Source organism: Ictidomys tridecemlineatus, chromosome 1, assembly GCF_052094955.1.
Source record: "Ictidomys tridecemlineatus isolate mIctTri1 chromosome 1, mIctTri1.hap1, whole genome shotgun sequence".
Classification (NCBI taxonomy): Eukaryota; Metazoa; Chordata; class Mammalia; order Rodentia; family Sciuridae; genus Ictidomys; species Ictidomys tridecemlineatus.
The window spans coordinates 224,997,291-225,020,771 of NC_135477.1; positions in this window are offsets into that span (position 1 = coordinate 224,997,291).

Genomic DNA, 23,481 nt, shown 5'->3' on the forward strand with positions numbered 1-23,481 from the left:
AGGATTAAATGAACAGGAGTTAAGCGGAAAAAAAGGTACTGTAGCATTATGTCATTAAGTGCCAAATGAATGTTGCAAATCTTAAATTCTCTGAGTTCTAAAATAAAAATATGTGAGTTGAAATTAACTGGGATTTGACTTGATTTGATTTGGCTAGATTGCGATTAAATTTGAATGTGGAGAAATTTTAATTTGAAAAATGAAAGAGTCTTCCCAACAGAGCACCCATTTTCAAAGGCTGATGATAATAATATTTTCTTGTTGAAATTGAAAAACTTGAAGGTTAGAGCTATGTAAATTTCTAAAATTAGTGATCTGTAGTGATTGGGAGAAATCCCTTTCTTGAAGTTTATGTGCTACTAAACAGAACCTATGTGTTACATAAAAGATTAGAAATTTGACTTTAAAATATTTTATCTAGAAAACAAGTTGAAACATTTTTGTCTTATGCATGTGATTTTGTTAACTTTGGTCATGTTACCCTACTAATGTGATATTATATTTTTATATTTATAATATAATATGTTTTATAATATTTTAAACAAGAGGGCTTACTAAATTGTCTTTCAATCATCTCAGAATTATTGAATGACAGAAAAATTATTTTTTCTGATACTTAATGCCTTTAGATAATAATATGGTCACAGATATTCAAATACTCAAATTCAAAAGTTCTGCATCTGTATTCTTATTAATAAACTTAATTAACTATTCTCTTCATTTTCATGGTCTCTTAATGACTTGAGTCTATTTTAATGATGTCATATATGAGTGTGTTAATGATTTTTACACTCCCTTCTCCAGTATTCAGGGTATTCTTGCATTCCTAAGAAGCTATGCTGTCTTTTATGATAACTTATAAGCAAGCTTTAACTTTTACTTATAGAGAACCTTTGTAAATTCATCTGAAAATTTCAGATTAAATTATTTAAATATGATTTACCTAATACAGGGTTTCCCAACCTGTGTTTGGACCTGGATAATTCAACTATGGAAGGGCTAATTTGTGCACTACAGGATGTTTATCAGCATCTCTAGGTTCTACACAGGAGTAGCCAGTAGCATGTTCCTACTTTGGACAATAGACAATGTTTTTTGATTTTGGAAAATGTGCCTGTGGGAAACATGATTGTCCTAGTGGAGAACCAATGAATTAGGGCTTTCTTAGAAGAACAGCCAGAAGTTCCAACTTGGCAAACGTAAGACAGCAGCTTTGATCTGACATATTGGTTTCATGAGGCATGGTATACCTAGGGGCATTAAAGACTGATATTAAATTTCCATTTGCTCATGGCTTGAGCAATAAAAATTTATGAACTTAGACTTGGTCAGTTTTGCATTTCCTTTCTTTTGTACCATCATTAAAATGAAGAAAATTTAATTCCTCTAAATATGAAACTTAAGTCACAGAGATTTAAGAGCCATACTTTGGATTATCAGAATTTTTGCAACTGTTCTTACGTTAATTTTACCACACTCTATGTTAATATAGGCAGATTTTATGTTACTTGGTTTCATCTTTTGTTCCTAAATAAAATATGTATTTTTACCTGTTTAGACCTTTAAGCCAAGTCTACTTACAAGCTGTATTTTCATGTTTAACATAGCACACTTAGAAAATGTAACTGGAAAGGATCAAACATCGCAAACAATAATTAGAGGTGAATTTATACGATATAGCTCATATTTGTTCTTGATACTTTAGGGAAGGTTCAATTTCAATTTTTACATAGCATTAAAAACTGTGCAGAAATAACCCCTTGAAGCTTTTTAATTTTGAGATTCAGATAATATATGATACTTCATTTATATACACTAGCAGTAATTTATGTGCTAATATGCTCATTTCTGATTAAGCACACTTCAGAATAGTTCTAATTTAATTACTTATATGTCAATGATGTATTTTTTTCTCCCCAAGAAGAGTTGCTATTTATTGCAGAATTCAACACCACAAGGCAACCTCCACAATGATAATTGCTTAATGTGGTGAGAATATTTTTGTTTACAAAAGAATTTTTATCTTCTCTTTATTCTGTAAGAAGTCTATGTTTCTAAACCTATGGTTAAGAGGGAAAAGATATGCTGACCTAGCTTCCTTTCCATAATGGATACATGGTTTAATCTAACTGTGTTATTCTTAAATGTTTATAACCAATTTCTTTCTAATGCACAGAATTTCAATATATCCAAATATTCAACACAATATATACATCTGTATTTATTTATCAAATGTAAACCAAGCTATCAAAAGATAATTAGGTGAGACAAGAATGTTTTGTCATAATTAATATTCTGTCAATAGGATAGATAAGAAAACTCCAAGGGTTAATGTTTTGCTGCGCTGCCAGATACTGTTGCCAGTGAATTTTTCTAGCTCACTCCATTAATCCAGTCAGCACAATGGATCAGACTAGAGATGTGTCTTCATAAATCACTCTGAAGTGCTGGGGGTAGGAGTATCTAATTAATCAGCACTGTCATTATGTTTGACTTGTAGCTGCCTTACTGTGTTTAGGATGGAGACTCAGTGTGTTTAACCCACATGCTCTTAAACAGATCTCCAAAGTGGTAGTGTAAATTTTAACCCATTCACAGAAAAAGCCAACCAGTGTGATTCCACTATATTTTTCAAAAATGATACTTCTTTTAAGGATATGATCCCCTCATTACATTCAGTTAATTTTTCTATCCACCACAGTAGATCTTCCTTAGGGCAAAAAATATGTAATTCATGTGTGAAGAGTCTGATCAGGACAAAAATATATCATAAAATATTTTCTGAACAGATAGTATGTCACACTTCAAAGATGGAAAGTACTTTTGGTTGTTAGTTTATTATCACCATTGATGAAAATATGATTTTGTTACTGAATTTTATATTGAATTTATTCTTTCTGGATTGAATATACATACAGTTTAAAAATTATATAACTATAAACTAAAAATATATCTTATAGTTAAAAACCATATAACACTAAAGATTATCCGTTTCCCAAATAAGTAAACAATCTTAATGATCTATAACTAATATAAGACTAAGCTTAATCTATATTATGTTTTAGATCACTCAGATCATCAAGATCAGATAACAGATTATAAAATAAATAAATGCTACATGTAGCTTGAGGGATTCATCATACTTTATAACAATATTTATTACCTTTTATAATAACTGATTAACAGTTATTTTATTATTAAAAGTTATTATGTAAATAACAACATAAAATTAGAGCATTTCCACCCAAAACAACAAAATAATGGCATTGGGCAATGTTATTAATCTTGTAAACTAAAGTAGTTTTTGACTGCTTTTGTGAGTTCATAGACACAACACACACACACACACATATACATATATGGCAGATATGTTATATTAAACAAATTTCTTTTTGCCAAGGAAGCTGGAATAATTGATCTTTGAAAAAAGAAACGCTTATTCCAGTGATGATGCTACCTGTTGTCAAATATTTTTGAAATTCTTTTGATGACTCAGAATGATGATGAGACAATTTTCAAAGAATGAATACTTTATTCTCAAAGAGTATCAATTTTATTGATAACAGTAAAATGTGTTTCAGAAGCAAATATAGTGACCAGGTGCATGAACTAAGTTGATCGTGCTAAATAACCTAAAATTGGTGAGAAAAATTTCAAAACAAAAAATCAACTTATTTTGTAAAATTTTACTCAAAAGCAAATTGCATAGTACATGTGCCAGAAAGTAAGCTCTGTTAACAAAGGTGTTACTCTGGATCCCAAATTAAAAATACTTGGATTGCCTTTGTTTTTATTTCAGCCCTAGATGGGAAATTATCTGATAAGTAGATAGATAGATACATACATACATACATACATACATATAATAGATAAATATATCACACCACATATTTGTATAACATGTATTAAAACAAAAATGTATATACGTTAAGTTACATGTTTTACATAGCACTTACAGAACACATTCAACTACATTGAATATTGTACCTAATAATAACTATTAGATATTTCTACTTAAATATATTTGATAAAGCTCAAAATATAATTTTGGGATTTCTTTAGTACCTTTTAATGTTTTACTGTTCCTCTTAATCAAAGATGATGCTTGCATTCCTCATCATTAAAGAATTCATTTGCTTTTTTCTTTGTCCTGACTTTAGCGGTAAGAACACACCTACAAATTGCCCTCCCTTCAGAGGTAAGAACACACCTACAAATTGTAGTAGGAGCACACATTTGCAAGCTGAATAGGATGACAAGTTTATTTGTGATTATGCAACAGAGGAAATCTACGTGATAAATTTGGAGATCAAATTTCTCAACTGGGTAATAAACTAATTAGCTGGTCTCATAGGCCTCTTAGGGAGATTTTTAGAAATCAAGGAGATTTAAAAATTATTTACTCAATAGTGTCAAACTCTCCAGTGATCAGAATAATAAATTCTATAAAATGTATTTGTTCACATCATGTAAGGGGACAGACCATCCCCAAGCATCCCTTCTTCTGCAGATACAAACAAGTTTTCCAATGACTTTCTGCTAAGTGTTTGGTATTTCTCAGCACAGATTAGCAAAATGAGAAGCATATTTTAGATTTTTAAGACTCTTCAAAAGACAAGGAAGAGCTGGGGCTGTAGCTCAGTGGCAGAGAGCTTGTTTAGCATGTGTGAGACACTGGGTTCAATCCTCAGCACCACATAAAAATTAAAAATAAAATAAAAGCAAGTGTTCATCTACAACTATTTTTTAAAAATGACAAGGAAAATACAAAAAGTTTACAAACTTTCTCATAGCAGCTGAGCTTTGGGTAGAAAGTGTGAAGACGAAGTTTCTTGCAAAGGGTTGCCCATAGAAGCGGATATGATATTTATATTTTAAATTGCCATTTATTATAATTACTCATAATAAAATTATGTTGGCTATGTATTTAAAAATACTATTATATTGGAGAGAGCTGAATTACCTTCAAAGATTCTGACCATAAGTTTGTGATATCTTGGTCATTTATATTTTACTTTATTTCTAGATAAAAGGCTGAGACAAGAGGGTCATGAGTTCAAAGCCAGCCTCAGCAAAAAACAAGGCCCTAAGCAACTCAGTGAGACCCTGTCTCTAAATAAAATACAAAATAGGGCTGGGGATGTGGCTCAGTGGCTGAGTGCTCTTGAGTTCAATCCACAGTACCTACCCACCCCAAAAAAAATTTTACTTTGAATCTACATTATATGCAGGCCACTCCACTACCTCTGAATAAAATATACAAGATTCATCTGGTCTCTTTGGTTTTTTTTGACAATTCTTGAATATATACAAATATGATTTTCTCTTTTCTGTTAGAAACATTTTTATAAAAGACAAGTACTTGAGCATTTCTTTTCTTTTTTTATTAGAACTTTATAGTTATATATAGTAGTTAGGTTCATCCTGATAAACTCATATGCTTGAAAATCTATTACACTTCATGAGGGCATTGCTTTTTTAAAAAAGAAATTTTTTGATTAGGGGTTAAACTTCAGTTATCCTATTTTTTATTGAAGCTAAATATCCTCCATATGAAAGGAAGTATATTTGGTACCTAATATGTACTTAAAATGATCACTTTACTAATGAGCTTGGAAATGTTTGGTTCTGTCTAGTAAACTGTTTTACCTTGAAATACTTTAAACGTTGTAAGTAGCTGCTTCTTCATACTACCTGAAAGTGTTTTAGGGAATTTGCCAAAACACTGTGGAAAAAGAGAAAATGGAGACCCAGCTTTTAAAAGTTGTGAAGACTGTGTAAAGCCAAAAGGTATGTGTGTGTGTGTGTGTGTGTGTGTGTGTGTGTGTGTGTGTGTGTACGCACATATATACAAAAATTACATGTATATGTAATTATAAATGATAATAATAAAATTAAATGTAGCACAAGTGCTAAGTGATTGCTAGAAAGAAGGACACTAGAGCTAAGAACACTGAAGGTTAGGGAAATTATGAATGCTGACGTGAGAGGTAGGGTTCCCATGTGTTTAGAACTGAGAAGGTCTTTGTAAGTGTGAGAAGTAATGATAGTATTGGAAGGAATACTGAAGTACAATATTCAGAGCATTGCAAATGGAGTAGTCCAATTTGATTGACAAGTGGAAGATAATGAGGGAAAGAGAGATTGAAATAAGATCAAGAGCACTAAATGCTAGTAAAGCAGTTCCGAGTTACCTTGCTCGTACTGAGTAGCCATCAACATAAAGAAGTAAATGTTTGAGGAGACAGATACGTTTAACTTGATTTAAACACTATCCAATTTATATATATATGGAAGCAACACATGGTACCCCATCAATATGTATAAATGTGTTATGTGTCACTTAAAAATAAATTTAATTAATAAAAAAGGAAAAATACTTCTGATGAAATTTGTAATAAAATGAGCAATTTTTTAAACAAGTAATATTGTGTTCTCAGAGTAATCTGAGATTGGGAGACAATAACCAAAAGGAACATTTAGGAAGATGCTGAAAAGGAATTTAGATGGGGAGTGACAAAGACCTGGCATGGAGTGATGAGAGTTGGAACTCGCAGAAGAGAAGGGCTTGAGAGCAGCTGTGAAGGAATTATCTTCAATGCTTTTAACTAATGGACTGTTAAGAAGTCCCAGAGTAGTTAGAAAGGAGGGAGTTTCTAAAATTAACTATAGGCTTTCAGGTGATCAAAATTCTGACAGTAGCAAGATTGGATAAAATACAAAACTTATAAAAAGAATTAAAAGAAGAAACCTCAGATTTTATTTTATTGATAGTAACATAAGAGTGATATTTAGGAGAGTATAAGGATTTTTCTTTACCATATAGATGTTAAGACAAATAATAAAAATGAAGAGAATATAGCATAATGATCCCAATTTGATCAATATGAAATTGAATATGGATTCCAGTTTTAATTATATTTTGGAACTGAATTATTTAATTTGGTATCTACAGTAGAAATCAAAATTCTCAGCTACTTCTTCACTACTTTTTACAATATGGAATCAATTTGTGTATAAAGTAAAATTTACCTTTATTTTTAGTCAAATGTATTAGAACACTTTCTAATACTTTTGAAAATATTTGCATTGTAAGTAGAGACTTGATAGTAATAAATACGTTTTCATTTTAAATATGTTATCACTGAAAATAAATACACTATAAAGGCAATGTCATAAAATATCACTTCTACACAGAACATTTACTAGTTTAAGATTAAAATCATTTTAAACTCATACTTACAAGAATAGAATATTTGATAATTATGTATTATCAGAAAAGTATTAAGACCCTGGAAATATTTCTTGTCACATGCAGAATAAGATAAATTAGCATTTTTCAGCTGTGTTGCCTTTCACAGGAGGACAGCCATGATGGTCCATGGCATACACTTAAGAGTATTCTGGAGGGGAGAATTCACACACATAAACACACAGATTTCATTGGCATGAACTGTAGTTTGAAAAAGCTTTTGAGATAAGTTCATAATTTCACATGGTTTATTTCATTACCATATGGACTGCAGGATAGAGATCACTTTTGTTTTATAAATACTCGATGCTTTAAGCAGGAACACACTAAAGTCACAATCTGTTACCATTTGCAGCAGTGAAAGGTCTTGGGTGGTTCTCAGGGGATATCTTGAGCAAAAAGTACTTTTGTAATCCAGTCTGTAAAGCAAATCATTGTAGAACCAGGAAAAGAGAGAAATGGAAGCTTGTCCACTCTGAGTTAAATGGTGGGAAAGAAAGGAAAGCCATTACCAGTATCACTCTGTTTAAAAATGTAAGAATTGCTGTAGAACTATCTCACTATATTTATCTTATTGGAAATGCCGTGTTTTCTTTCAGATTTTGAAAAGATAAATATTTGAAAAAAAAACATTTTTTTTAACTCTAATTCTTAACTGAACTGACATTCCCTAAGAACAGAAAAGATAGTGAATAATCAGAATCTCTCCTCAGGAATGATCATACTGAAAATTTTCTTATTTTGTTCTATGGTTTTTAACAGCTCAGTTAAAGTGAGAATTTTCTCGGAAATGGATGGGATCCAAGCCTTGGAACTGCTTTAAAATTTTAAAGATTTGGCGGCTACATGGTACTTCAATTACAGCATGCTCTATGAACCACATCAACATTTTGGGTATCTACATTTTATGTTGGGCTTCCTGTTCAGTGCTTGTGTTTAAAGTGCTAAAAACTTCTTCAAGTAATCTTATATAATTATTCATTCACAAATTAATTTACTTATTCACTTCTGTATATATTAATTCATTTGACCAACACTTAATGATAGTCTTAAAATGAACCAGACATTTTTTGACAGGCACTGTGGTTAGAAAAGTGATACGGTCCTTCTCTTATAGAGTTTATAATCACATGGGAAAAGACAGTAATTAATAAAAGAATCCTAACAAAGAATGTATAGATAATAACTGAAATCATTGAAGTTCAGCTTTAGAAAATATACATGCCTATAACATGACCTGTATTGTCAAACAAATATGAGTGGTATGCACTACATGAGAATTTAATTTTATTACATATATATAATTTGCTTTTTGGATCTATATGTATGTGTACTAATTACATAATCATTGCAATTTTCCTCAAATTGTGTTTATATATGTCTTTTTGTGGATAAACTTCAATTTAATATAAATTTTACCATAAGGAAAAAAAATTCTATATAAATTTATGGGAAAAATTGTATTTTTGTTTTACCAAAAGAACCATATTGTCATTAATAAAAAATGTTATTATATAAAATAGTAACTTGGGCACAGTTTTTTCCAAATACTTATAATTTGTTACTATGATTAATTTTTCCTTAATTTTATTTTTAGAAATTGCTAGGAAAGAATACTTAAAGGTCAAGGAATCAGAAGGTAATCTCATATATTTCCTCAAGTATCACCATGATATAAACATATAAATATGCTTAGTGAGAATTCTGGGCTATGTTTAACAAATAATACACAGTGCCAAAAAGAACAAGGATAACATTATTTCTCTTGGACATTGGATTTTTGCCTCATAATATTGAGTTCATTCCCACCAACCTGAAGCTCTTTCATGAAAATGGCAGGAGAAGCGTCCTCTATTCTCTGACATCTGTGCACACACACCCCAGTGGCAGACCCACCAGCCAGAAGGGCATAAAACTAGCATAGAGGTCTGGATGCATCATCTGGTACCTGTTATCAGTCAACAAAGATCCTGTGCTAAGTGGCTCCACAGATTGCACCACGGCAAGAAGCAAGCCCCAGGAGAAAAAGCCAAGGCAATAGTGCTCCTAAGGGCTGTAGAATTGTGTCTGTGGTCTCAGCTAGTGACACTGATGATACTGAAGACAATTAGGAGAGAGGGTTTAGAATGTGAATGGGGAGCAATTCAGCTGCTACAATATCCATCAGCAGAGTATTGCCTGAGGCAAAGGACCCTGCTGTCCTTTGTTTTTCTGTTCAAACTGGAAGATTGGAGGATGTAACAGAGAGAAAGGGGAATTTATAAAATTCATCATCACCTAAATTTTTAAAACTAAAAATTACTAAAGAATTTAAAGTGGCCATTTCTTAAAAGCAAAGTTGGTTGCTGCCTCTAGTTAAATCCCCTGTCACTGACATAGTTCTCAATTTAAAACATATACATATGTGTGTGTGTGTGTTTTAAAAATATATATTATATATTTTTATAATTATATATACACACACGTATATAAAGAGAAAACGTTTATATCTGTTCAGAGGATGTCAGAAGGTTTCTACTACTAAAGCATCGGCATAGTTCCTCCTTTGCCTCATATGCCTTTGTATGTATCTCCAGCAACGTGGTGGCATCTACTCCTTGTTTAGGAGTTAGGGCTGTCACTCTAACCACACCAGCAACTTTGTTTCAAGTTCTATACAGTCAGCCTCCCATCTCAGCTTTCTATAGCTTGACAAAAATTATGAGCATCTTTTTGATTATTAATTTTTCAAAAATAAGTATTTTTTCTGAAAATAATTTTTGTGTATGCTAAGGAATGTCATGTCTTTTATTTTCATGAAAATTAGCATTTTCTAGGTAGCATCTTATAATCAAATTCATAATGTAATTATAAACAATAATATTATTGAGATCTATCAAAAAGCCATTTTTTTTTAATTCTAGCATAAAAGAAGTCCAGAAAGTGTCAAAAAACAAGTTTTTACTCTTGCATACTTCCATAATGGAAAATACAGAATAGTAGTAGTCAGTTAAATGTGTTACCTTTGTGTCCTGGAAAGAGAAATACTATGAGACTCTTTAAAAGTGATTTTTTTTATTGTATTTCTTGTGACCAAATTCTACATGTGTGCCACAAACAATATATTTCTAATGTTCCTCTGATAATTCTGCTTTGGAGCTCAGAATTAAACCAAGAATTCCCAGGTACACAGACAATTATGTTTAGTGTTTAGTGTTTCAAAAATTGAAGTCAGAACAATTTTGCTTGTGTTCCAAGAGAGATATGGTTTTCAAAACAACAAGTATCTGATATATTCTCTTTAACGTCTTATAAAATTTGTTTTAATTTACTGTTTATAAAAGGAAGTTTAAGAAATTTATTTTCAAAAGTTATCCTAGCTTTGATGCTCAATGGTAGAATCAAATAGAGGACAATAAAATTTACAGTTACTAAATATATATCAGGAGTTAATATTAAAAAGTGAGATTTTGCAAAGAATACATTTTATTTTAAACCGATGACTTTATTCTAAGAACAGAGAACCTCATATGTAAAGAGCTTAAATATAATGCAACAGAAATAAGATAACAGATACAACTAAATGTTCTGTTAGATTGTGATGATTTTTATTATTTTTACTCTGTATTTATGGCTAATTATGTTTACAAGAGTAATACCAGAAACAACTTATCACCAAGAATTCTAAAATCACATAAACTTGCACCTGAGAAGAATTTTCAATGGGGAAATAAAATCAGGCCAACCTCAATCATGGCTTATTAAATTACAGCTGGTCCAAAACTGTTTGATATTCAAGCAGCTAATTAGCAATGGAGATGGCTAATTCAAACTCTGGGCTTTGATCTCTGGTTCACCCAATATTTATTAGGTTTATTTAAAAAAAGAATGGAGAGGGAAAGTATCTTGAAAGCTGGAGGAGACAGTCTGAACAGTAGTTTACTTATAATTTACAGACTTGTGGTACTTAATATATAATGCAATAATCTTCCTGGTGCCATTTGTCATTTGGACGCTACCACAGATTATAGCTTAGGGCACAGCATCTGTGCACAGATCTGGCAGGAAATGGTCTAAAATCTTGAACAGCTGAGCATGATGTTTTGGTGTAGTTGGAAAATTCAACCTCTGCTCCAGAGGTCACTGCATGCTTCTGTCCTGACAGCCCAAATTGTTAAGCATGTGACTAATATGCATACAGAACACAGGCTGCCTGACGTCTGCTACAAGCTTGATGGCTGGTTAGCGGCTAGTCTTAATTTTATGTGACAATCCTATGTAGGAAGTGCTGTGGGGGTGACTAAATGGAGCATATTGATGTCCCACTGGGTGTAGCCCCTGTTGTTTTGACAAATTCTCCTTAGCATTTATCAATCAGGCCTACAATGGGGAGTGTGCTGAATATCTAATTCAGACATGCTAGTCAGGGCTAATAGAGCAAGATAGCATGTTATTCAATTTGTACTTGTTAGCGATGTCCCACTGTCACTGGGCAATTTACCTTCACACTTCACAAATGAAAAGAGAAATTTGCTGGGCTTCAAACACTTACATGAGTTACAAGCAAAATTTTAATTAGCATGTCATTACAGCAATAATTTATTGCTTCTTTGTAGTTTTTTCTTGCATACAGATTGCACTTTTCCTATGCTGGAAAGGATGTCCTCAAGGCTTATGAGGCAGGTAAGAAAAAGGACAACTAACAAGCTTTATTAAAAGATGCATAAGGGTATCCTCTCTTTGTGCAGTTTTAAACACTTATTTATATGTGGAAATAAAATGAAGTCGATATCTGAGGTTTTCTCTTTTGGAGAATTGTCAACATTTTTACCAATTCTGTTTTAATACTGTGTTTGTTTTGATAGGTTCAAACCTGCCTCAGTTTATATTCTAAATATCACACACGAGGGCAAACCAACAAGTTCACTGTCACCATCAAAAGCACTCCATGTCAGCTTGGGCGCTTCTGTAGCTCTACCGGGAGCGCTCTTGAAGACTCAGGGATTTTCCAGACTGTGAACAGAGCAGCATCTACTGTTTTCTACCAACTGTTTATGAAAAGGTGCTAGAAGTCACCATCTAATCAGCTGACAAATAAAGCATATTAAGAAAGGAGAGCCAAGGGCAGACGTCAGCAGCCGTTCTCCACGTGTCGCTGAAGTCTGGCATCCCTGGAGTGGCTTGTGGCATCCACAACGGAAAGAAACAAAGGCAATAGTGTGAAACTAGGATCATGGCTATTAGAAACAGATTAAATTATAAGGGGGAGAAATACTTTGATCAATGTTGCCATATTTTAAAGAGTTGTGATTTTTAAAAACTCCCATATTCAGAAGATGCAGTCTGATCACTTAAATTAGTGGCATTTCACCCTAAGCAAATCACTGAATGTTGCATATATGTATCCGACCTGGAGCAACAGGACTTTCTGATAGAATTCTTGCATGTATTTCTAAATTTATAGAATATGACTTTATGACTACTGAGTTCTGTATTACCAGTTTTATGGCTTTATGACTTCCTGCATCAAAGCTTACTGCCAAACAAGATGTGGTCTTGGGTTGCATTTCTGGAATACTTAAAGTGGCAGGATACAGTTTTACCCATCTTTTGTTTTAGTTTCTAACTGACCTGGTGGAGAGTGGCTTGCAAGAGCACAGTATTAACTACTCAAAGAATGAACAAATCGAAATAACCAGACAAAAGAGTCAAAGGAAGAACTTCATGAATAAACACATAGGTCCAATTTGGGTTCCTTTATCCAGAAGGACAATTAAAAGTGTATGCCTATCTGTAGAAAATCAGAACACTCTAAGGAAACCTATGATTTTTGGAAATGGAAAAAGTATATGGCAGAAAAATTTTAGCATTTTATGCAATGTTCACATATTTATTTTACTTTATTATTTTCTAACTGTAGTTCATGTTTCTTTTTAAAGAGGTCATTTTCTAGGTCCAAGTTGCATACAATCTATAAACAATTTTGATCATAATTGCTAGACTGATCACATGACCACTGCTTTTAAATTAAAAATTATTTTGTCTGTAAAATTTTTTATTATTAACATTGCCCTTGTGATTATTGAATATGTATGTGGTGTGTGTGTTTATGTGTGACCTATGCATGTGTATGTGTTTATGTGTGACCTGTATGTAGGTTTTCTACTACTGAAAATATTATTCTCTGCTTATAATCAGTACCCTGGAATGATGATAACTATAATCTATTTATTCACTCATAATAAAATGACTCATAATCGGTTTTGAACCAGGCACAGTGGCCAATGCCTGGCATTTCAGCAACCTGAGAGGCTGAGACAGGTGGATTGCTTAGCAAAATTCAGGTAAAATATCCTTGAGTTCAATCTCTAGTACTTACAAAAGAGAGGAGTGGGGAGACTGACTTAAGGCATTAAAATAAAAACATAACACCTAACATGAATAATTAAATATCACTAATTAAGTAACTCTAGTAAGTATCCCAGTTTTATAGAGGGAGGCTAAATAGGCATACTTCTCTTATCTTTTAATACAATTTCCTACAAGGTTGTACATGAAGAACAATAAGTATTTTCAAGTCGAATGAGGACAGCACAGTTTGGTATTTTTGGATTGACAGGTAGATATTCAGCTACAAACTTATCTTGAATTGGAGTGGTATATAGGGTTATTCATTCTTTCCTTACCACACTGCTCTATTCCATATACTTTTGAAATTACAAAATAAACATTTATTTATTTATTTGATTTGTTTTTTATAACTCTTATGTCTAACTTATACTCCTAATGAATGCTCCTGATACTATATGAAACCAGAAACTTTGAAGAATTTTTGGTCAAAACTGTGAAAAGACTGGAGATGACATTATAAAGGAAGGAATCCAGCAGTATAGGATGGATTAAGTAAGAAATTGCTTCAGACCCAAGAGCAGTTAGAACTCCACTGAAATAACTCAGATGACAATTTTGTTAAGAATCTAGTCTCAGGAAGAGGTAAAATAGAATTATAGCTGAGTAACAAATCCCATGGACTTAGCTCTGTTACTGTGATTCAATTCAAATTTAGTTGTAATCAATAGAACAAATACAGTAGTTGTATCAGAAATATTTGAAATTAATCATCACTATTTTGTGGTTGACATTAGGTTCTGAAGTTTATTTAAACAAACATAGAAACAATTAAAAAATCTTTAAAATTTAGATCTGAATATATAACTATATACAGAGAGAGAGAGAGAGAGAGAGAGACAGAGAGAGAGAGAGAGAGAGAGAGAGAGATTACATTCTGCAATATTGGGATTAAATTTGGTGAAAACATTGAATTCTTCTTTGCCATAGCAAATAACAATTTTCTTTTGGGGCCACAAACAGCATTATCAGCTGCTGTTGCTGTTGTTTTTTGCTAAAAAACATAAAAATAACAATGAGAATCAGATTGTTAAATTGTATTTTCTTTTTCTTTATTTGAATCTGTTGTAATCCAGAGATTTCTCTCAAGTGGGAAGAATTGCTTCTTCAAAATCTGTACAATTTGTCCCTGTGAGATTATGTCCTTTGAGTAATAATAGATAGCACATAAATGCAAAGCAAAGGTGTTAATATTTCTATTCTAGAGATCTCAAAGTCAATTTTTTCTAAAGTAATTTTGCAATTAAATAGTATTTGTTTGTTTTTTTCTCAATGTACACTGGCTCTCCAACATTAAACACTTATTTTTTCCACAAATTATTTGCATTTAGTATATGCAAAATTTGCTACAAACCTGAACTAAGATGTGAATCAAACAATAAAAATCATTTTGTTTCTATTTCAACATTTGCTATTTTCTATTTAAATATTTTTTTTGACATTTTAAGGAACACAATTTGTAAATACTGCAAAATGTAAATCCTGCAATTATTCCATTCTAACCGAAATTCAAACACATTGTTTTCTAAAAGTCATAAAATAACAAAACTAAAATAAAAATAAGAGTCTTGTCTTTATATCTACCTTTACCTCCAAAGAATTATATTTAACAATTCAATGTAGTATAGGCAGATTTAGTTTAACCTAAATCGCAACTGAACTGGCAAGTTTTCCTTCTGCAAAGAATACTAAATGGGTCGTCAGAGTGCTGGTTCTCAACCTACTCTTGTTATTTTTTTAATGATTCTCATTTATTTAAGTCAAGTACTTAGATTGAGGCCCTTTTCTAAGGAATTTGAAGCATCTTCTTTCAATGACTAAAAAACACCATACTGTTTATTCTTTTAACAATAGATTATGGATTTACTACTTACAGTTCAAGTTCAGGGAAAATAATGTAGCTACTTGCTAACATATTATAAACATAAACTTAAGTGGAAGATTAGTGAAAATAAATGAGAAAATATGACAGTCATATTTACAATTAAGGAAAAGCATAACAATAAAAAAATTTATTTCACACATAGACTCATTAGACCATAGTGATTTAATTCTTATGTCAAAATAAATGCTTCTCTTATTTTTGAAATAGCTAGTTTAGTCATGTTTTGGTAATACTCCTCATGCTTATTTAGGTATATATTTAAATCTTCAAACTTACATATTTTTCAAGGATTCAAGACATAATAAAATAGATATTAAAAATCTTACGATAGCTGGTCATGATGTTGCATGCCTGTAATCCCAGAGATTCAAGAGTCTGAGGCAAGAGGATCACAATTTGGGATGCTAGCCTCAGCAATTTAGCAAGACCCTAAGCAACTTATCAAAAGACCCTCTCTCAAAATAAAAAATAGAAAGAGCTGGAGATGTGGCCTGGGTTTAATCCCTGTTACCACAATAAAAAAAATTAAAATCTTATGATAGAGAAGCCAAAGAAAAATCAAAGAATAAGAAACCACTTACCTATTTTTCTCATATACAATCTATTAGGTCTTATGAATTTTACATTCTAAATAATTCTGCATATAACCAAAATTTTTAATAGCCATCTCTTCCTCCCAATTCTAAGATGCTAAACTCAGGTTACCACAGAAGATACTCTTCTTTTTTTTTTTTTCTTGGTACCAGGGATTGACCTCAGAGGCACTCAACCACTGAGCCATATCCCAGCCCTCTTTTGTATTTTATTTAGAGACAGAGTCTCACTGAGTTGCTTAGCACCTCACTGTTGCTGAGGCTGGCTTTGAACTCTCGATCCTCCTGCCTCAGCCTCCCAAGCTGCTGGGATTACAGGCATGTGCCACCACCCTGGGACTCTTTCAGATTTTAAATCTATTTTCTATACTATAGTCAGAGTCATCTATATAAATCACATATTTGGTCATTTTGCCACACAGTTTAAGTCTTCATTTTTCTTTTGCACTTAGATATTGACAAATTTCTTAATATAGTTCCATCCTATTTTTCCAATCCATTCTCCTCTCTGCTCTCTGGGGTATATGATTCCTTTTCAGTTGTCAGCATTCATCATTCTCACCCTAGGACCTTTGCAAAGGTAGCTTTATTCCATTTGGAATGCTGTTTCTCCCCAATGGCTCAGTCAATTTTTACTTATCTACATGACAGGAAGACTTCCTTTGCCTGTGCTGTAAATCAAACCCAGGGCCTGTACATAAAAGGCAAGCACTACCCTACCAGCTATGACCCTCGCACAAGGAAGCCTTTTTGACACTTGAAATGATCAAGTCCTCCTTTCAGAAGACCTCATGTGTAATTTCATGTTTATTTGTGTGGTATTTCATTAATTAATATCCATCTTCTTTACCAACTCGTAATTTCTAAAAGGACAGAATTCCCGCATTTGCCACTTTTTGTAAGCTCAGCATGTTATTGAGTAGTCAACAATTGCTTTCCAAGTAAATAATGGGAGCAAACATTATGTAGTCAGCACTGAGCCATCCCAAAAGTTAACCATAAAAGAGGGATGAAGTCCTTCAGATCCCTCCTCTAACTGACACTCTAGTCTGCTCAGTTCTTATCTCAGCCTTCCAATGGTAGCCCCCAGGAGGTCCTTGCAGGTCTCATAGGATCCTGCTCTCATAGGATCTTACCTTCAGGCCTTTAGACCTACCTTCCCTATTCCTGGAATATTCCCTCTATGATCAGTCTCCACCTCCCTGTTCCTATCCCTATATCCTCCCTGGAATATGAGGGTTTTTCAGCAGCCATTGTCTCTACCAACTTCTTCGTCAAATCATGCCAACCAACATTTTAAATAAAAGCTGGAAGCTGCTGAGCACATGCCTGTAATCCTAGAGGCTCAGCAGCTGAGGCAGGAGGATCACAAGTTCAAAGCCACCCTCAGCAAAAGGGAGGGCTAAGCAAATCAGTGAGACCCTGTCTCTAAATAAAATACAAAACAGGGCTGGGGATGTGGCTCAGTGGTCGAGTGCCCCTGAGTTTATTCTCTGGTACCCCCCACTCCAGGGAAAAAAATGTTGGAAGCTACTTCAAGACAGAATCACTAAAGCCTACCCTTCCTCAGACTCCCTGCCCCAGTTCAATCGGATGGAGTAATCTGGCACTAGGGGAAAGAATAGGAAATCCACGCACGGTTATTATTTGTCTATTAGCATTTGCAGTGGCTGCCATTACCAAAGACACACTTTTACTATCCCTATCTCCAGGATATTCCATTACACAAACATAAATATGATTTTTCAGGAATTGTTTCTAGGCCTGCAGATGAATAACTCAAGTTCCAACAAATTATCAGTCATAATACTGAATAACAACTTTTAAATATTTATTAAATTTTCAAAATCAGACATCGAAGTTAAAATACAAGCACACTTATAAAAGTGACTGAAATAACCACAAAACAAACTTACACTATCAATAGCCCAAATAGCTATTCAACATTAAAATCCATGGCTAGAAAAATGTCTTAGCAAAGAATAGATTAAAATGAGTTTATGATGCATTAAATTTTAAAAATATGTCAATTTAAATTTTTCATATGAGATGAAAAAAGAAAAATCTATAAAAATAAAATACATTAGAATAGTGATGGTAAGTAATTATAATTAATTAGTCATTAATGGTAATGATAATTGTCTTTGTTTTTAATTTTCCAAATTTTTATCATGTAATTATAATATTTCTATTATTTAAAGATAATATACAGATGAATTAATAAAGAAAATATGGTATATATACACAATGGAATATTTCTCAGACTTAAAGAAAAATGAAATGATGGCATTTACCACTAAATGGACAGAGCTGGAGAATATCATGATAAGCAAAATAAGCCAATCTCCCCAAACGAAAGGCCAAATATTTTCTCTGTTATGCAGGTGCCAATTCACAAGGGAGGGGCTGGCAGAATAGAGTTGCTTTAGAATAGGTAAATAGAGGGGAATGAAGGGAGAGAAGGGCTTACACAGTAAGGAAGGATAGATAGTAGAATGAATCAGGCATTATTACCTTATATACATATATGACTATATAACCTGTGTAACTCTACATCATGTACAACCAGAGAATGAGAAATTATACTCCATTTATGTATGATGTGTCAAAGTGCATTCTACTGTAATGTATAATTAATTAGAACAAATTTAAGTTTTTAATTAATTAATTAATATAAACATTCTGAAAGAGTGAAAAAGCAAACAAGCCAAAAAGACAAAAGATAGTTTATTACAAAATGTTCCTACTCTCAAAATGCTTTTATAAAACTAATCAGATAGGAGTTGGGTTTTCAACAAAAGTTTACTTTACAAAAATTTTTAGAAAACTTGCTTACTAAGTATGATAACGATATATGTGAAAATAAAATATGTTAGGTGCTCAATCAATAATAAAGGTGAACAAAGAAAGTGCATCTAATTTTGCATTGATGATAAAATATCATCATTTAAGAGCCAGAAACCAAAGCTTTTATATTTTCCCTGTTCCCTTTACTTATTGTTTTCCCTTAAATAGCAGGAGTTATTTGCATTTCATTTGGAGGTCAAGTGACATATCCCTATAAATGACTTATTTCCATTAGAAGTTTAATTTCCTTTTTCTTCTGTCCATAAACTAACACTTTCAAATAGCACTTTGAAAAAATAAGTAGTAATTGAGGATACCTCTAACCTGGGCTATATAATCTGATTTCTCATTTGCTAAGTCACTGTGGGATGCATTTAATCATCCCCATTTTGCAGATGAGTCTCAATTACGTACCTTAGTTCCCCCGGTAGGATTGGGACTGGAGCATAGACCCCTAGGACACCAAAGCTTTCTCCCCCTTGCACTAGCCATCTCCCTGGGAAGTTCAACATTTGGTCACAGCTGCTGGTAGGGTTCTGAAGGACCTCATGATGCTCTGAGTTCTGAATTTTATTTCTGAGAAAAATTTGTAGTTAAGCTCTGAAGAAAGAGGTCAGTGGGATTATTCATGTAGCTGGTCTTGCAGTCACTGAAATGACTATTTCTACATACAAAGCACCACTCTTGGTGTTCTAGATGAGGTAGACATTAATAATATATGGTTATTGCTCTCTGGGGTCTAATAAACACTTTGGGGAAAAAGGCCTACAGTGTGTGAGAGAAGCAACCTTTAGGATTTTCTGGCAGCAAGTAATACAAACCAACTCAGGCCAATTGCAGCTAAAAATTATTTACCTTTGGAAGGAAATTGGAGTAAGCTAGAAACCCAAAGGAAAATTTGTACAGCCAGGCTTCTAATGTACAGAAACAGGGCAGCTTCAAAACTCCAACGGTTCTACTGTAACAGACAATACTTATTCAGCCCTTTCTACAATCCTGAGCTTATTCTAAATGTTCTACCCATATTAACATCTTTAATATACTTGTCAAAAGAATCAATAGAATAAGATAGGTGCCATTGTTATTACTAGCATGTTAATAGATGAGAAAATTGAGGTAGAGAAAGGATAATTAACGTGTCCAAACTCTCACTTCTATTTTTATGGCACCACTATTGATAATTACTGAGTTCTAGAAGGTTTTTATTTTGTGACACTTTTCTCAAAATTCAAATCCTGATTTGGGTCACATCCCCAAATTTGGTCAAAGGACAGGTATTTCCCCTGAAGAAGTAATGATACAAGAAAAAATTAGTTTGCTAAAGTTAACTAGTGTTCCGTTTTGTAGAGACAATAAAATCAGGCTGGCATGAATTAGGACACTTTTATGCACCAGCTGGTTGACAAGTTTTGAGGTTTAAAAGTTATTTCATTCTGCAGGATATCTTGACTAGGGAGAATTGCAACCAGTTGTATGAGTATTAAACCCGAGTGACTAGCCTCCCAGTGCCTGGATAATGTCATGTAGGCACTTCCTTAACAAAAGGATGGGAAATTCCATTTGAAGATGATGACAGGTACTAAAAGTTATCTGGGAAGTACCCTGTTTGTCAAGGTCCTAGCTGGCCTCCTTAAACATAAGGGTTAAAACTGTCACAATGCGGGATGTACAGACAAAATTTCGGTGTAGTGGAATTCCTGATAGTATCCTTTATTTAAGAGGACCTCATCTCCATCCTGTCACCCTCCCATGGTTCTCCCACCCACACCCTTCAAACCGGGCCTCCCTCCTTGAAGAGGAAAGCATTCAACTTGAATAAACTAGTTGTTCGTTGAACACATAATAATATACCCATTCTACATGAACGTGACAGGAAGACACCGATGCTACCCTCACGGAGCAGATGGTCTAAATGGAGTAAATAGAATAAACAAACCATGATTATACAGCGTGTGACCCGTGATGAGTGGAACGTGGTGGATGCTATGGGAAACTTAAGGGCCATCTGATGCAGTCTTAGGAGAAGGTGATTTTTAAAAGGAGAACTTGCAAGAAGAAGAAAAAAGAGAGCTTGGGTAAAAGAAAAAGTGTAGCAGACAGAGGGAATACTTGGGGTTAAAGCCAAGAAAGGGAATTATGGCATGTGTCAACAGGAAGGGTGATGAGAAAAATGCTGTCTAATGCTTCAGTCTTCTATGGACAGGGAATAAAACAGTCTAAAATAATCACAACATCAAGTGTATTTAAAAAAAGGGCTAGACAGGATTCAAGGTGGGTGAAAGTCCATCTGAGCTCTGAAAATCTCAAAGATTTCTCAAGAAATGATTTTGAATGAGTGTTGAGGATATATTGTTCCAACCAGAAAAGTCAAAGAAAAGGGCACAGCCACAGGAGGAAAAGCCTGGGGCAGGCAGAGGTGACCACTCTTTGTCCTATTACTTTTGTGCCAAATTTAATCTGTCTAGGTTTCTATTTTCCCAACGCTACACTTTGTTCGTTACTCTAATTCATCCTTCCAGTTTCAGGTGAGTACATTCTCTTCCTGGATGTCCAGACCAGCAAAGGTAGAGACAGATGTTTATTTTCTCTATACTATGGAAGCTATCCTCCCATTCATTTTTGTTTTCTCCTGCTCTTGGCAAAATGATGAGAATATATTAAGTGTGTAATGTTTCTGATGAATTAATTAGTTAATGTGTGAGCCTATGGAGAGCTGATCTGGCACAGTGAACCTGAGTGTAATTCTGGAGTGGGACTACTTGGTTTTAAGTTCATTGTACTGTTTTCTAGATATGTCAGCATGGGCTAGTTATTTCAACCTCAGCTTCTTTATTTGTAAGATGGACATAACAATAAAGCTGTATTGCTTAGAAGATAAAGTGTGAGGTGCCTAGCACATAGTGAGCATGCAACATAGATAAGTTGATATTATAACATCATCTCTCTGACACTATGCAGATGAGTCAACAATATGGGGAAAATACCCTAAAATCGACACTGTATGAAAAAGGCTTCGGACAAGGGGTAGAATGTTTCTGACTCAAGAAGCAATAACAATATGGACAGAAAGGAAGAGTCCCACCTGCACAGCCGCCTGCTCTCTTAGACAAGTCTGTTCTTGAGACCAGAAGATAATGTGCTTCCTGTAATTTGTGAGGAGATTACCATAGCCCTCAATGAAGACAAAATACCTTCACAAAATTGCAAGAAAGGAAGGAAGGAGAGGAGGTGGGAAGGAAAGAAAGGGAGAGAAAGGAAAGATGGAAAGAGAGGAAGAAAGAAAGGAGGGAAGAAAAAATATGGGTCTTCCCCTGTTCCCGCTGAAGCTGTAGCATCCTGCAGGTGCTGTTCTCCCTTGTAGTGATTCCATGTGTTCCCTCAGACAATCTGAGTTGCCTACTTGGGGATTCCACTTGTACCACCCTTCCTCAGTTGTCTTCCATCTGCTGTCTTCCCTGCTCTTCAACATCTAAGATCAACTCCACCCCATACGTGACCCATCACTTACAGGTAATAAAGAACAGGGCTGGGGATGTTGCTCAGTGGTAGTGTTTCCCCAGCATGTGCACGACTCTGGGTTTGATTCCTAGTACTGACGAAAAAAAAAAGTAGTAAAGAACAATATAATGAAATATTTTATTCATTCATTCACTAAACATTTGTTCAAATATTTATGGAGAGTCAGTCTGTATTTGCTCCAGGCATAGGGTACTTAAATGAAAGAAGAATCTTACTCCAATAGATATTTTAATTTCAAAAGTGGAAGCTTATTTATTTACTTATGTGGCATTTCAGACAATGTGGGAGAAATGTACTGGGAAGTTTCAAAACCACAGACAATCACCTACTCCTCCTATACCTAGGTATAACCTAGTAATAATTTTCAGATTTCATGACTGCTTCTACCAATGGTCCATACAATTGGAAGGGAAAGAGAACTTTCAAATATATCAGAATAGTAAACATGCCATACAGTTATTACCTATGGTATGTTTAACCCTGTACATTTGATGTTTTTTTTTAAGTGTATAATGTAGTTTAAGTGTATAACGTGTATAATGTGTATAAGTAACAGCACAGTCTCAGAACCCAGGTGTATTTGGGTTCAAACACCAGTTTTCACCCATATTGGAAATGTGACTTTGGGGAAAATTACTTAGTTTTCTAGGTTTCATGTCCTTATTTGGACAATGAATCATCAGGGGATCAAATTTCAAATAATTTTGCTTCAATGGGTCTTAATATGCAATGTTTTTAGTATGATAATTAAATGCCACTAATATCTGAAATTAATCTGTTTGTTTTTTCCTCTTCTGCATCACATGGATATATAGATACATCCACAAACACTCTCCAGAGTGCCAAAACTAATAAATTCACCATTTCACCCACCTGTATACCCCCCTCTCACACTCCTTTGTATTAATAGCACTTCAATAAGACAACTATGTTTTAATTTTTCCTTCTTTGTTAGTGTAAAGAAACAAGCATTTAAGTACTAGTTGCCTTTTGGTGCT